The 17,145-nt window shown below is 41.2% G+C and overlaps 1 pseudogene; it reads left to right on the plus strand.

Moving 5' to 3' along the window:
- The first annotated feature begins 7,488 nt into the window (after positions 1–7,488).
- On the plus strand, positions 7,489–7,658 carry LOC149319517 (U2 spliceosomal RNA; annotated as a pseudogene).
- The last annotated feature ends 9,487 nt before the right edge of the window (positions 7,659–17,145 follow it).

Raw genomic sequence — 17,145 nt, forward strand, 5'->3', positions numbered from 1 at the left:
CCAAATATTACTTTTTGTTCCCTGATACACATCCATAACTTAAGCCTTTTGGCATGATAGCCAATCTGATCTGAACTGGCTAACTGTTTTGAGATGTAAATTTAGGTTAATTAAAAGTGAATTGAGACTTTACAATTTATGCTTAATATGCTGGTTAGGCAAGTGAAATTAAAAATAGATAGTACACTAATGAAAAAAGCAATAGTCAGTCCTGACTAAGGAGGCAACATTGATTGAACACAGGCTTCCATATACTTAGACTTAGAAATTAGAAATAGATCTATGGTTCCTCAAAAACAGTTCTCCCCTCATCAGTAGTTCTAATAACATCTAATCATAGTGCAAGATACTTTCTCCTTCAGTAATGGATGCTGTATATCTCCTACAAACCCAAACATTTACTCAGATAGGTATCATATAACAACCTAAGTTAGATGGATTTAGTTTTATTTGGAAACTGTTGTATGTGATCATTATCTTTCCTTATTTCTTTCTTGCCCCCACTTTTTTAAAACTATAATAAGAGTGAGAAAATGAGACTGTGTGAGAAAGTGGGAGATTTGGCTGCCTTTTTTTTTTTTTTTTAAAAAAAAGAGAAACTTCACCAAAGACTTCCCCACAATCAAACACTGCACAGTTGTAAAGCTATTGCTTCTGTTCTTTGGGTTCTCTTTGCTTCTTTTTGAATCATAGAGTCCTATGATTCAGTCCAACTTCCTGCCATGCAGGAATACACGATCAAATACACAACTCCTGACAGATGGCCATCCAGCCTCTGTTTAAAAATCTCCAGAGAAGGAGACTCTATTCCTATTGTTTAGGTGGAATCTCTTTTCCTTTAGTTTGAGCCCATGTCCTTTGTTTTGCTTAAGATCTGCATTTCCTGGATGTTGGGTGACAAAATCCAATGTGTTTCTTTCTATTCTTCATACAAATGAAAGCAAGGAGTCCTAAGAAATGGGACTTTCCTGCTGGACGGAGGAGGGTGTGTCAAGAGGTTCCTGACTGATGGCAGCCTATTTGCTAATATTTTGATGCCATGAATTCTTCAAAGTTCCCCCCTCAGATCTTCTTTGAATCTCCCTCTGCTGCCTCAAGTAGTATGCTGGGAGAAAAGCAGGATGTAAAGGGGAAAAATAATAAATCAAATAAATCTGTGAGACACAACAATGGAGTAATGGGGCATAGTGTTAACTGTACTGTTCCTTAAATATAATCTTGTCAGACCAGCAAGCTGCTGGTCTTTTCTGTATTCCCAGCTGCGTGCCCAGTCATGGATGCTATGTAGAAGAAAGCATCAAATTTGCAGTTCTAAGATGACAACCCATAAACCATTTTAATGTGACTGGGCAAGAGAAGTTTGATTGAGTTCACAATGTTAGTGGATTATCCCTTCACATACTTTACAGATATCACATTCCAGGGCAGCTTTCTGAAATGCCAGCTGTTTCTCCCCCAGATATACTTGATCAATGCAAAGGTAATTACCTTTTCTCCTTTTGAGGCAGATATTAAATTGGTGTGTGTGTGTGTGTGTGTGTGTGTGTGTGATGGGGTGAATAGGATTCCATCTGTATTCTTCTAGTGTCTATGTGTTTTATGTGTAATGAGAAAGCACAAAACTAGGAATTTATTTATAGAATTGATGGAAAAGACAGGCACTCAAAAATACTGAATTCCACTTAACAGCTTAAATGGCCAATCCAGGGGTGCAATTACAATCCTCACCATCTTTTGCTAGACTAATGTTCTGCCATAATCACATTTTCATTGTTCTCCAGGTCTATGTTCCTAGTTATTTGTGAATCAATACACTCCTCCAGCCAGAGCTTTTTGCATTCAATTGTTTGTCACTTGTTGCCTTGTCACCAATACCCCACCCAAGCAATTACTGGTTGAATAGTTCTGCCCGGCAGGCTATATTTCAGAGGAAGCAGACTCTTCCTTGCCTAAGAAATTGCTATTGTGTATCTACAAGTGGTTTCTGACTTACGATGACCCTAAGGCAAACTTATCACAGCAGCGTTCTTGGCAAGATTTGTTCAGATGGGGTTTGCTTTTGCTTTCCTCTGAGACTGAGAGAGTGTGACTTGCCCAAGGTCACCTAGTGGGTTTCCATGCCTGAGGGAGAATTCAAACCTGCTCTTCAGAGTCATAGTCCAAACCATTACACGACACAGGCTTTGCCTAAGAAAACCATATGAAATTCATGGAGTTGCAATAAATTGACAGGCAACTTAGAACGCACATTTGTTGATGTTCTGTGCTTTCAAGACATTTCTGACTTATGGCAACCCTAAAGTATCATGTTTTTTTCCTGGCAAGATTTGTTCTGAGAGGATTTGCCATTGCAATCCTCTGGGGCTGAAAGTATGCAACCATGCAATTAAGCAAGGAGAAACTCAGGTTTTTGTAAACTGCTTCTTTGGTTGGCATACAGCATTAAGAGCAAGAGACAAAAGAATCTTGTTCAAATTGCTATTTTAGTTGATGAAAACGTACAAAGTCTTAAAAGAGATGCTTGGATTTCACAAGCACTAAATCTAGAGCTGGCTCAGCCCTATCCTGTCGCAGGGGGAAGAAATCTATTTTAAATGTGTCATCAAACAAGAGAGTAGAAAAAGGTGGGAACTGGTGTCTGAATGGTGTGGCAGGATTTTCTAAGCCTTGGACATAGGCGTGGTGGGTGCGGTGTGGGTGTTATCTGGCCTCTGTTTTAGGCAGCAGAATATCTTGGGCCAGGACTTTATAAAAGCAAATCGAGGCGGGATACAGACGGGCAAAAAGGGGTGTATTCATGACGTCATGAAGGTAGAGCCTTCAGACGGGCCTTACCTGAATGCCGCCATGAACACGCCCCCCGCACGCCCCAAGCGGAAAGAAGCAGCATTAAAAAGGTGCTGCTTTTCTCCGCTTCTTTTCCGTTTGATGCGCAGCTGCGCAGCTCCGTCTGTAAGCTGCTGCACTGGTACGCCAGAATTGCTACATCGCTAATTTAAGTTGCCCATTTAAAAGCTCCGTGTCTGCTGCGTCGCATAATGAGTCAGGGTCCTGGAACATGCGCAGTTTGCAGTCAGGCTTTAATTGCAGCATCAGCTGCCATGCAGGTGTGGAAGCTGCAACACAGCTGCAGCGCATTTTAAGACTCCTAACCCTAACCCTAACCCTAACCCTAACCCTAACCCTAGAGCAACATGTATGCATGCGCTGCTTGGAAAGTTTGGACTTTAAAGTGAACCCCTACACACATTCCTGTGCCATTTTCACTTAACAATAAAAAACGCTAAAACTGTAAATATTTACATATATACAAGGGAGGTGATGGGGGATGGCAGGGGGACAGCGGTGGCAGCGGAGACAGCTGTAGCTGTGCATTGCAGATTCAGCAGGAGCGCGGGGACCAAAGGAGAGGAGGCATCTATGATGCTAGTGACACTGGCAAAGTGCAAGTGGACAAGGATGCCAACACCAGCTGATCACCAGCTGGCAGGAGACCACCATTGTTCTTGGGCAGAGCGGGGGAAAAAGTTTTAAAGGGGCTTGGGCACTTTAAATGTGCCCATAGGCTTTCTGCCACCGCTGCTTAGCGCTGCAGCTGCGCAGCTGCGCATCCGCCAGCCGGCAAAAGAAAAAAAAAAAGCCCCGTTTTTGGCCGCCTGTGAGGAAGCTGCCTCTCTCTTTGCAGCGTCCTCTGAGGCGGCGGTTTAGAAACTCCGGGTCTGAAATGGCCCCAGGTGAGGCGTCTTCACTGCCCCCCATGTGGAAGCCCCATCTCCTGAGCCACGCCCCCGGGGCGGGCGGTCTGGAGGCTCCGTATTCAGCAGAATACACCTCCAAGACGTCTTCCCCTGCCCGTCTGTATCCCGCCCAAGAGAGTGTATTTAAATTTCATTCCTTAACACAAGAAGACAGAGAAGGTTGGTTGCATTCTTCCCATCAGTGCTGAACACCAGCCAGACCAATATTTGTATTTCTTATATTACTTTTTAATATCTCATGATTCCTTTCTCATATGTTGAGAGGTAAATGTGGCAGGACAGGAGACTAAGAGCATTTCCAGATGGAGGGCTCCTCATGCTAGCAATTAGATGCCACCATACAGTTATTTTGTCTTTTTTTCCTTTGTGGATTTTCTGTGGTAAGGAAAGAAATGGAAGAAGCTGTGGAAAAACAAGGGAGGACTATGAATCAAGGATGTAATTATTTGAAGTGACTGTAAAATGCAGTGAATGAGGCAGATCAATGGTATGTTAAAAGGCTCATCTGAAGCCACTCTAATAAATGGAAAATTCCTGAAATGCTGCTTTACCTCTATAACTCCCTCTTCTTCCAAAGCAACTTGTAGCTTCTTTGAGACTAACTAAAGAGTTTACTGCATTGCTAACCCTCCCGATTTACCCCTGCTACATTGAAGTCTCTTTCGGGATAAAGTTGGGTATTATCTTACGCAAAATGCTGCTGATACTGCTGCCCAGCTAAATCTCAGCTAACTTCCAGCTAGAAGCTGCACTCAGCCAGTCTCTTTTCAAAACCGTGAAGCTCCCAGCTTTGCAAATTGGCTGGCTGAGCATGGCTTCTAGCAGGATGTTAACTGGGCAGCGCTCAGCTGTGGCATCGGCAGCATTTTGCGAATGATAATAGCCGACTTTTCCCCAAAAGACACTTCAAAGTGGCAGGCGTAAGTCAGGGTTTTTTTAGCAGTGAGGTAAACTAATAAGGGAAAGAAGCTGTAGCATCAACTTTCATAGACTTAGGACTTTATCATAAGGGAGAAAATTGGGGGGTACAAAAGGCATTATCCAGGGAAAGTTGTGCAATCATGGCTAAAATTATCACACACATCGCGATTAGAGAGGGCTTAGTCTGGGAATAACCAGGGAATAACCAGCAACAAATCATTCATGGGATTTCCCCATGAATGATTTGTTGTTGGTTATTCCCTGATTATTCCCAGGATAAGCCCTCTCTAATCACAATGTGTGTGATAATTTTAGCCATGACCCCCTGACTTTCTCCTCGATAATGCCATTTGAATCCCTGAATTTCTTCTGTGTGATAAAGTCCTCAGTCTGAGGAAGTGGACAAAGAGTTTGTCTACACAAATTAAAAAAAAATCATACTCACTTCTTTTCTGTAGGAATACAAGACATATGCCTGGTTTCACAGTGAGATCATTTCTTTTAGGCATTAATATGAATTTTAAAAAGCTCACTTTTTACTCTGCAGTTTTTGGAAAAACTGAATTTTTTTACATGTGCATCAAGGGTGGGTGGAATCATGGTGAGTGGGCTAATTGGAGAGAGACTAATCTGAGAAGCTTGGTGTGTATCACCATTCCCTCCCTTCAAAACACAGTAACTGAAGGCCAGTAGGGCTTCTGAAACAGAGACATTTTTATTATTTTATAAACTTTTCTGCCATAGGTTAAAAATAGCTTAACTAGAGTTTCTCAGTAGTGCTGATAAGGCAGATCATTTACCGCCCTGCCACAGGCAGCAAAATGTCTTGAGTTGGTCCTATAGGCGGGATACAGACTGCCCCTTTGGAGTGGCCTGCACTCGCCCCTTTCCCTGACAGATCAGGGCCTGAGCTGTCACAGCGGCAGCCCCAGAGGCCCCGATCCGCCGCTTTTCCTGGCCTCGGGGAAGCGGCAAAACACCGCTTCCCCTTGGCCTGAAAAGGGGTGTCCTTGGGGTTTCATGCCCCAAGGACACCCCAACAGCAGTGGGGAGGCAGAGAAAGGGGCCCCTTGGCCCCTTTCTTTTTTGTGTCACTGATGCAGCCATGTAAAGGCTGCACCAGCGACACAAACGGCGAAAGGAGCTCCAAAACGGAGCTCTTTTTGGCGCCGCTGAAAGGGCGCCACAAGCCCCCTGCAGCGGTGCACATATGTCACACCCGTGCCGCTCCGTTTGGAGGTGGCACGGCCATGATGTCATAAACGTGGTGCCCATGTAGACAGGGTGCCACCATTACAACGATGCAGGTACGTGCTAGGGTTGCGGGGCATCTGTAAAGGACACCCCGAGGCAACCCTAGCACATATCCAGGCCAGTGCTTTGCGCCGGTCTGGATACTGCCATAGTTTCCAGATCTCAGGGTTTGGCCCCAAGTCTCCTATTTTTGTGGATCATCTTCAGGTGGAAGATGAGGGTGAAAATTCTCGGCTTCAGGCAAGAGGACAGGTTTGTATACAAATCAGGTAAGAGAGCAGCAGCTTGCTACAGTCTGCAAGGCTTCATTTGATTGATTGATTGATTGATTGATTGATTGATTGCTGCTACTGGCAAAGACTCTATTGGAGGAAGTATCTATGTATTCACATGGTTTGCTTCCTTCTTCTTTGCCAGTTGTTCTGGTGCCAGTGCTCACTCCATTAAATGTTCCACATCCTGTCTTCCTAAATAGACAAGAAGGAAGAATCCCTACATTTCACCTTGATCTGTCTGATTTGCCAAACAAGAACATTCATTCTCACTCTCTCTCCCCCTACCTACTCTAAATTTGTGTGTATTTGAATAACAAGCTGTGGTTCTTACTTAATGTATAATACTTAATGAAGTCAACAGGGGCCCTCCCTAGGTCTCAGCCTTTGGCTTATAAACCTTAGGACCTAGGATGATTATGTGATGGCAAGCCTAGTCAGTCCAAATCAGAATTAACATTTCTAAACAGACAAGTTAGATATTTGAATAAAAAGGCCTTTAAAGGACAGTGGAAAACAGGAAGATCAATTGGGGGGGTCTCATGAAAGAGAAACCACAGACCCACAAGAGGAGGAGGTGGACTTGCAGGTGGCTTCAGGCAGCAGCTATAGAGGGCAGTAGGCTCACAGATACCATCCATTGCTCTCCTTGTGTGCTTTCCCTTAGTCTGTCTATGGGAAAGCCATCCCTGTTCCTCAGTGTACCAGATGTTTTATTATGAATAGCTGGGCTTCTTTCACTGATGCCATGAATGCATGAGCTAAATAACATATCCTCCCCTGTCCTCACAGTGATCAGACCCAATCCTCCATTCTGGTGCACACTGTCAGGACACTACCGAACCTGTGGTATATCATCCTTACAATGGAATAAATAAATTTACCTTTTGCTCTGGATCTTCCCAGGAGATCCGGAGCCCTCTGGAGTAAGACCAGGCAGCTGTTTACAGCCCCCCAGTGCCATCCACTGCTTCTGGTGCAAGTTGCTCCCTTTGAAATCAGAACAAGGTGTCCAGCAACATGATCACTCCCAGAGTATTCTGACCTCTGCAGACACCACCCAAAAGTCTGAAGATGCAATGATTAGTAAATATTCTGCCCTGTGCGCCCCCCCCCCCAAATCCTTTCATTTTTCATCTCCAAACATTATCTTAAACTCTCAGTTTGGGGGCTGCCAGCTTTCACTGTTCCTCATGCTGATCATGAGACATGAATTAGATGAATGAGTGCAAACAGATTTTACATTATTAATTATCTTGTCAAACTGTTCTATAGATATGTATATCGCTTCTCGGCCTTTTGACTAAGATCATGTGTAGTATCTGTTCTTATCAGTTTAATATCTGATACGTCCTCTATTTGAGGACTATATATTAAATGGATTTTTGGAGCTGGAAATTTGAGCCCTGGTGGCGCAGTGGTTAAATGCCTGTACTGCAGCCATTCACTCGAAACCACAAGGTTGCGAGTTCAAGACCAGCAAAAGGGCCCAAGCTCGACTCAGGCTTGCATCCTTCCGAGGTCGCTAAAATGAGTACCCAGACTGTTGGGGGCAAATTAGCTTACTTGCTAATTAGCTTACTTGCTGTTCACCGCTATGATCTTTGGAATAGCGGTATATAAATAAAACAAATTATTATTATTATTATTATATTTTAATAATCCTTAAGTTTTTTAGTTCCCAGTGCTATTATTATTAATTAGCTACACAGCACTTGTGCAATCTACCTCTGTGCCTCATAGGGCTTGCATCCAAGCTAAGTGTGCATGCAATTGCAGTTTTAATGTACTAACTGCACTTACTGTTGTTTTTCCTTCTGTTAATTATAAAGTGTGTTGGTTTTGTTTTCGTTATGCTTATGTATATGTTAATAAAAATATATTTTAAAAAAGAGTAAAAAGGAACATTGGTTCTTACCTGTGAGATGTTCATTACCAGCGATATACTGTAGGTGGAAATATCGTATATTATGGATAGATTCCGCCTTCTTGCTTCGAATAGGCAGGAAAAACAGACTTGAAGGAGTCGCCACCAGAGGGATCAACCCCCACCATCCCTCAATTGATATTATAGCCAAGGATACAAAACAAATTCAGAGAGCATTCAATGCAAATATAAGTATAATAAATAGAAACTATTATAAACTCAAACTAAAAGTAACTAATTAATAAGCACCCTTGTAGAGCCAAGGGAAACAGTTCTGGATGGGGAGGATATTTCCACCTACATCGCTGAAAATGAACATAGAATCATAGAATTGTAGAGTTGGAAGAGATCACAAGGGTCATCCAGTCCAACCCCTGCCATGCAGGAACTTTCTATCAAAGCATTCCCGACAGACTCTGTTTGAAGACCTCCAAGGAAGAAGACTCCACTACACTCCAAGGTAAGAATCAATGTTCCTTTTCCAATGATGGAGGTGGAAACATCCTATATCATGGGACTTACCAAAGCTCCTCAACCAACAGGTGGGTGAGCTGAGGCATATCACTTATGTGAGAACCAGAAGACATGTGTCTTCCAAAGGAAGCCTCTTTTGATTCAAGGCAACCCATCAGTAGTTGCATGTAAATGTGGAAGATGAAGGCCATGTCACTGTCCTACATTTATCTAAGATGGCTGTGATTGTTGCTAGAGCAGAAGAAATAGCTGCACTGTAAATAGAGTGATCAACAACTGCTCCCAGCAGAGGTATTCCAATCTTTTTGTAGCATGTTAAAATGCATCCAAGGCATGCCACAATTTTACCAACGCCTTCTTTTGATTGTGACAAAAAGATGCTGAAATCATTTCTTGAACCAAGTTATTAGAAATGTTTCTTTTGCCATCAGTGACCTGGATTGGGTCAGTCCTTTGGTTCACATGCATCTTTAATGTTAATTTGTCAATTTAAATCAGAATTAAGCTGTTCGTACTTGTGGGCCAAAAACCCAAATACAAACACTATTGGCTGTAGCTCAAGCCAGTTTATACTGTGGGGTAGATTTTGTTGATCCCACTTTTTCTTTCCTTTTCCTTTTCGCTTATTGGGAGTCACAAACTGCTAACCATCCCCCTAAGCTGACATCCACCATTATTTGGAACCCCAGCAGGGCCCAAATCAGACAACACTTCTCAATTGGTGGCAACAACCACCATTCAAAGGGTGTTGAACCTATTTTGCTGTATGCCAGAGCAGGTGATTCATCTGCGCCATCTGTTTTGAATACAGCAAAATGAACCACTGCAGGTTCCAGGCACGAAATCATGTTCATGCTAAACTATTAACTGAAGCAGATCCGGTACTGTAGGTGCACCAGTAACAGTAGGTCCAATAGCTGAGAACAACCTACCTTCCTGAAGGTGTTCATCATGGATCTTACCCTTTTTTGGTCAGGTAGACTCTCCTCAGCATGTCTACAACCACTCCAATGTGTTGCAAGTTCTGAAATGGAACTAGGTTGTTCTTCTCATGAGTTACCAGAAAACCATGTCTGGATAGGAAGGAAAGCACAACTCAACATCTATTATACCCTATGGAAGAGAATCAAATTTGATCAGGAAATCATGAAGTTACGGATATACATGAAGGCACCATTATTTCCAATGTGTCCCTAACACTGTAGTGAGTGCCACTGAAGAAAACAACAAAATGGTACAGCCTTGTATGGAAAAGGTTTCCTCTTGTAAGCAATGTGTAGATACTCATGAGGAAGTGGGTGGATTGGGATGTGGAAGCATGCTACAACCAAGAACAGGGGCACATGAAAATCCTGGAGCTGAAGTGCCTCCAGAATTGTCTGGAGAGTCTCCAGTCTGAACATTTATTTTTTTTAACAAACCAATTGACCTATTTCAGGTCTAGCATCACACTCTACAATTTGTTTTTGTTTGTTTTAAATGTACAATTAAAGAAGATTGGAATAGCATCTTTTGTTCTTTCCAAAGATAGTATAGTTTTTATGGCCTCACTATCGATCAGACGCTTTATGGCTTCTTGCATTAGCTGAAGCTTTTTTGTCTTCTTGTACCTTGGGGAAGCAATGAAATAGTCATGAGAATGGTATATAAAGTATATCAAAGCACCTTCTTTCAGAGTTGAGAGGACCCATAGGTCTGTTGAATTTCTTCCCAAAGGTGAAAGAAAGACTGTAGTCCTCCTCCCACACTTTACTTTCAATCAGTCAGGACTGAGGATATTTCTATTATTGCTTGACAAGATAGGTACTGCCACTGACATTATTGCTGGCTCTGGTGAAGCAGTGCCTGGTACTACTGCTGAGGTTGATAACTAAGCTCAGACCACTGACTGCCAAACCTATTGTCTCATGTACAATAGGCACCATAATTGTACTGTGGCCTATTGCCAAATTGTATTACATCTAGCCTGGCATCAGCTGAGAAAGCAGCCACCTTGAGTAGCTTGTAGATTGTCTGACATAATTTTATGTTCATCTGTTTATGAGGAATATCATAAATAAGATCTTTAGCCCATACAAGGTTGGCCCTTGAGAATATTGATATAGTTGAAGCAGCCTTAATTGCTGTTTATGCCCTTTTAGGCACCAAACCTGCTCTTTCATCAGTGTATGTATATATACATGTATATATGTGTATGTGTGTGTGTATGTGAAAGAGAATTCCAGAATTCTCTGAAGATGCCAGAAACATCAGAATAAACTTTTCTAGAACATGGCCTCATAGCCTGAAAAACCCACAAAAACTATGGATGCCGACTGTTAAAGCCTTTGACTTCACAACTCCAGTAATGCCTTACTTAACATGGTGAAATTGGAGTAAGCTGGAAGAAAAGGGCGGTCCTACAACAATTATGTGTCCTGTAGTACGGAGCATTTTTGGCCACTTGCCTGTGTCCTCGCCACCAATCCAGATTTGCCAAGTGAATAAGGAGTAAAAGGTAGGGTTTTTTTCTTCCAAATTTTCAGAAAAAAGGCCCACATTGCCTGCGAAGTCTGAGGAATATTGTGTGTGCAGTTCACAGCCAGTAAGGGGTGAGTAAGGGATTTCCCACTGGTGTAGACAAGCCCTAAGAGAAGGCTAGGGTTCAAATTCCTGTTTTGAAACCTACTGGGTGATTTTGGACAAGTCAGATTCTCCCAGCTGCAGTGGAAGGCAAGGGTAAACGTTTTCTGAAGAAATCTTGCCATTAACACTCCGTGATAGGTTTGCCTTAGGTTGCCATAAATCAGAATGGTCTTGAAGTCACACAACAAGAAGCCACTCCAAGAATCCTTGTGGCTAGGAAGCAGGTAAAAATGCTGTAAATAAATAAATAAGCAGGCACTTATCCTCTAAGTCCATGCTGGACTACACTGTTTCCTTCTGAAGAGGAAAACAACATGTTTTAAAGAAGAAATAAAGGATTAAATTATTAAACCAATGTCCCTCAATGGTTTTATTATATACTGTTCTTACACAAAATGCAAGACATTACTATGTCCATCCTCTGCATGAAGTAATAATGCTCACTGCCAAGAAAAAGTTTAGGACAGCTATCTTAGTCACTTTAAGCAGTGACATGATGTAACATTGCTCTGAAAAGCTTTAAATATCAAGCTGGAAAAACGCCATGTTTCCATAGTAACTTAGCTGGGAGCTAGTAGTGTATATCCATCTAGAAACTGAATGTTTAAACGTTTTTTTAAAAGCCAAATTAACTACGTTGTGATGTGTACAGAGCTGTAACAAAGTGCTTTCCACTCAAACTGTTACAATTTAATTCCAAACATTTTAGTCTTCTCACGACCCTATAACGTAAATTGACTGTTAGAGTATCAATCAATAGTTTTATTTGTCTATGGCACAACGTCCATTACAAAACATTCTGCTAATACAGTGTACCTGGTACAATAAATCATATACCACTGACATACTTACATTAGGCAAAGGAATCACAAACAAAAAGGTTAGAAATGAAAGAACCAAAACAGAGGTTACTGGATAAAATGTTGGACCAACAATAATAATGATCACTGCAACTGATCCCCTTTGCAATCCACTTTTGATGTCTTTAGAAATTTGCAGTGGATCTTTTGGGCTGCTATTGTGGAGGTGACAACCTTGAGAGTAATGGATTCAAAATGATCTGCAGGTCACAAATAATATCAGGTAACATCCAATCCACCTTTGTTCTCAAGAGCTCTCCCACAAAATGCATCCTGGGGTCACTATATAATGAGTAGTGTAATAGTGTGCTAGGACTTCCACCTCCTGAGAGCCACAAATAAACAGCTGCTGTGTATAGGGGATTCTTTAATACTTTCCCTCTAGATGAGCTGATGGCATTGTTTGAAAATGGAGAGTAGTAAAAACTTTTATAAGAGCAACAAAACTTAAATCTTGGAACTACTATGGAAAATATTGTTCTGTCTTACGAAGGCTGTACCAAGGGGAGAACACTTGCTGTTGGCTAGCAAGCATTTTTTCACAGAAATGAAATTCAAAAATTTTGTGTCTAATAAAATAGACACATTATAGAAATCTGCATTATAGAAATCTGGACACCCTCAAAATAAGATTGGTACTTGGTACTGCTGTCCTTCAGGCCACTTTTGCTGCCTCTAAATGATGTTTCAGTTTCCATCGTACAAAAAATGTTCCTCAAGATATTTTGTACTGCGGCATTGCTCAATCAATTGACCATTGAAGTTTCGTTTATGCAGGTGTTTCCTCACAGAAAACACCATCATCTTTGTTTTGTAATAGTTAATCACCAAATTATCCCAAGTGAAAACTCTGCCTAGTTTTCTTAGAAGTCTCCTGAAACCGCTCCGAGTGGTTGATAAGAAGGCCATATCATCAGCATATATAGCATCTGGAAGGTGTAAAACAATTTGCAGAACTCAAATCAGAGACTAGATTGTTTTCTGCAGTTTTTCTGGGTTGTGGCTGCATTCTGGAAGAATTTATTCCTGATGTTTCACCTGCATTTGGGACTGGCATCTTCAGAAGGTGGTGGCATGGCAGTATGTAGAGAGGAAGTGATTTACATGTTAAGCTGTGTGTTGGTCTGTTGCTGAATGGCAAGGCTTCAGGATGGAAGGATATGTGGGAGGATATGTGTGTCTATTTAATTAGCAATCCACTGTCTGCAGGGAACCCTTTTGACCCTGTGTGGAATTCATTTGCATGTACTGACTCTTGATTTTGGTGTTTTTCAGGACTTGTAGCCAAACTTTGGAACAAAATAGACTGCCCGAAAAGGGGGGCTTTAAAACAGACCTTCCCAAGGTGGATTGGGGCTGTGGCAACTGCACGCTGTGGCCCCAATCCACCTTGAAGACACCCAAAAAAGGAGCAGCAAAGAGACGATTCTTTTTTGGGTGGCAAAAAGCCAGCTTTCTGCCCATGCTGTGAGCAGAAGCTGGGTTTAAGGCACTCTAGTGGTGTGTTGTGTACAAATGCTGCGTCGCCATGTGTGGGCAGCTGGGAGAACTGAAGCCAGTTTCCGGGCATCTTGGGGTGTGTGTGTGTGTGCGTGCATCATCTTTACGCTCCATCTTTTTATGCTGGTCTGTTCTGGGCCATTGTTTCTAGAGACTAAATTGTTCATACAGAAATTGAACAGAAAAAGGGCCAATAGACAACCATGCCTGACACCTCTTCTGGTGTTAACTTTGCTAGAAAGAGTACCTGTTATACCCACTTGCACTTCAGTGTGCGAATAGAGTTGCTGCAACAAAAACAACAGGTGTTCAACTATATTTGCGTGTGACAATTTCCCCCAAAGGCTCTGTCTATCTGTTAGGTCAAATGCTGAAGTAAAATCCACAGAGGTGATATACAGGCTTCCTTTTGGTTTCATCAGGCATTTATTAATCAGATGGATGAGCACAAAACAAGGAGAATACTGACATTCAACAAGGCATTGTCATTATCAAAATTTGGTGTGAGAAAATGTTATTAATTTGACAAACTACTTTGACTAGTTGTATTTCAGTCCCATTCTCTGTACTTGCTTACTTGAAGAGATTGACAAAAATAAAAAACACAATCCAATAGAATAAAATAATAATAATAATAATAATAATAATAATAATAATAAATGGGCTAGGAATAGCTGCAGCTTCCTGGTACATGAACGGTGTAGTTACTATTTTTATGAATCTGTATTCCAAACTTCACATTTGGTCAAAATGTGGGTCAGCAATTAAAATTCATAAAATGCCCAACAGACTATTAAAGGGAAAACTTTAAGAGAACAGGATGGGCTTCACTTCACAATTAAGGAGTTTCTTAATTTGAGTACCACTGTAGAAAAGACCGTGTGTCTCCTTTCCAAAGGAGGGGACTCCAAAAATCCTAATAAATAGGTTGGTTGGTATGTGAGGAGACACTCCATCAGATACCCAGGTATCAGGCTATTTGAGGTTTTAAAAACCAAGAATTATAAAAGTGACATTAAGCCAGTACGATGTAGTGGTTCAAGTATTGTACTAGGACTAGAAAGCCCCGAGTGACCATTGATTGATTGTGGACCACTCACTATCAGTCTAACCTACTTTGCAGGACTGTTGAGAGGATTTTAAAAAAAGGATGGAGGACTGTGCATACTGCATGAAACACATTTGTGGAAAAGTGGGATATAAATGTAGCAAAAATGGTAAATACAAGTATATTGACAACCTGAAAGTTTTCATCCTTCTGGAGGCTGGAAAAAGTTTAAAGGGAAGGTTCGTTCTTTTTCGTCTGTTTTATTTCTGTGGATAGGAAATTTTTAGATATGTATTAAATTCACATCTGTAACCTCTCCTTGTCATGATGTGCATATAAGAGAGACATTGTAGTAGAGTAGACTCTCTCCTCCTAATCATCACTCCATCAGGATTTGTAACTGAATGAGAGCATGCTGCATTTTTGAGCTCAGATAATGGTTGCCTGCTTAGCCTGGGCTATTGTGAAGGATGTTCTGAGCCAAACTGATTTCCTGACTGCTCCTTGGTTTTGTGTAGGCATGCACATTCAAGACTTTTCCTGACAAGCAACTACTTTGAAAGCATACTGCATTTCCTGTCCTTGTGAATCATTCCCTTCATAGTAAGGGTTCAGACTATTCTAGCATTCTGTGATTAATTCTAAAAACTGCAAAGCACTTCTGAAGGATGAAATTCAATAAGAATGCTAACATGGCTAACTGCATGGCTAATTGCAAAGGTCAAAATGTGTTAAACATTTTGAGTAGAGGTGGGGAAGGGGACACACCAAACCGAATCAGGCTACAAATATGATTGTATAATTTCATTTCAGTCTTACAGGGATGTGCATATTCATTTGAATTACTGCAATAATACAAATGAGATTTCCAGGGGTGGACTCACAGAATCTCCATATATTTTATTCTGCATGCCCCAGGTGTTGGCAGAAACCTTCTTTACTAAGGATTTCCTACTGTGTACAGATATAAGAGGTCGTAGGAGACCTGTACATCCTTCAGACTTTTCAGATATAAACGAAAGTGACTGAACAGCACCAGTAGTTCTTGTATGGGAATTTCCCAGATCTCCAGAGTGTCAAATCCATGCTTGCCATGCTTATTTAAATATTTTCCCTTTACAAGAAACTGACATTACACTATTCCACTGGAACTGGAAAAGAGTATTAATCATGTCAAAATGTTTTCCATTCCTAATATTTCCTTAAATAGTAAATTATTTCCAGCTGGCCAAACATCAAAAGTGGCCATTACTATCAAGATGTAACAAAAAGTTACGTTTAGGCACAATCAGCTTCATGTGTTTTCATGTATTTCTACACAAATACATAAAGCCAACATAGTATAGCAGTCTGAGTATTGGATTAGAGTGCTGGGAAACAAATGTTTAAATCCAAGCTCAGCAGTGGAAACCCCCCTGGTTGGCCCTGGACAAGTCACACTCTCAGCATCAGATAAAAGCAAGGAGAAATCCCCTCTGAAAAAATCTTGTCAAGAAAACCCTATGTCATAAGCTGGAGTCAACTTGAAGTCACATAACAGCAATAAATACACATATGGACAGACGTCTACATTCTAGGGTCATGGTGAACACTACAACCAGCTGGACAGAAGACTGCCATCTGGATAAATGCAAGATCCATATTATTTGATAATAAAATCTTATAAACTCCTACAACTTAAGGATCTCTCAAAAGGTAGTTATAGTAAGTAGCTGCTCTTAGCCACTTCTGAGGTGACTTGGCTGAATATCCAATTTAACCCAAGAAATCAGGCTACACTCAAGATATAAATATAGGAACAGGTAAGCTTGCTAATGTAAGATCTGCATGAAAAACAGAATAAGACTAAGATCTGATCTAGACAAAGAGCTCCTAATGTGATAAAGCTATTCATCAACTATTCCCCTGTGGTAAGGGGGAAATTGTCCTCAGTTCTCTGAATGGTGAGAAGATCTAGGAGTGGGGGTGCAGTGATGAATTGTGTTTGGTTTCCTTAGAAGATGAAGGGTAGAATATTTTGTAGTGTTATAAAATATTACAAAATACATGTTTGAAATATTTGCATGTATTTGTGAACAAACAAGATGGTTATAGGTGACTATATAGCTTAAACGTTCCATAATTTCCTGGGAAGCAGTAGATAACCCACTATGTGTTTAGCTTTTTCAAAGCCCTAGTCTCAGAGCTCTGTTTCTGTTCTGTGTCTGTATCAAAGTGCAGTCTTTTGCTTCCTTTCCAAGGCAGCTGGGTTATAACATCATTATAAACGATATAGTCATTAGCTGGAGAGGCAGAGGTAGGAAAGAAATGGACTTTTGACATCAATCAACTATTTACTAAGTTCATGTGTAACATATTGCCTCTAATGTTCTGATCAGAATGATCAAAACCAGGGCTATTCAGGTAATTTCTTGCTCAACTGGACCAACCAGTTGAGCAGACCTTTATTCACATTCCAGCCTTACAGTTGTAGAACTGGAGAGATGAAGAGGCATTGAGGTTATTC

The sequence above is a fragment of the Sceloporus occidentalis genome, unplaced genomic scaffold (assembly GCF_023333645.1).
Source record: "Sceloporus occidentalis isolate IW3139 unplaced genomic scaffold, rSceOcc1.0.p SCAF_2, whole genome shotgun sequence".
In the NCBI taxonomy this organism is placed as follows: Eukaryota; Metazoa; Chordata; class Lepidosauria; order Squamata; family Phrynosomatidae; genus Sceloporus; species Sceloporus occidentalis.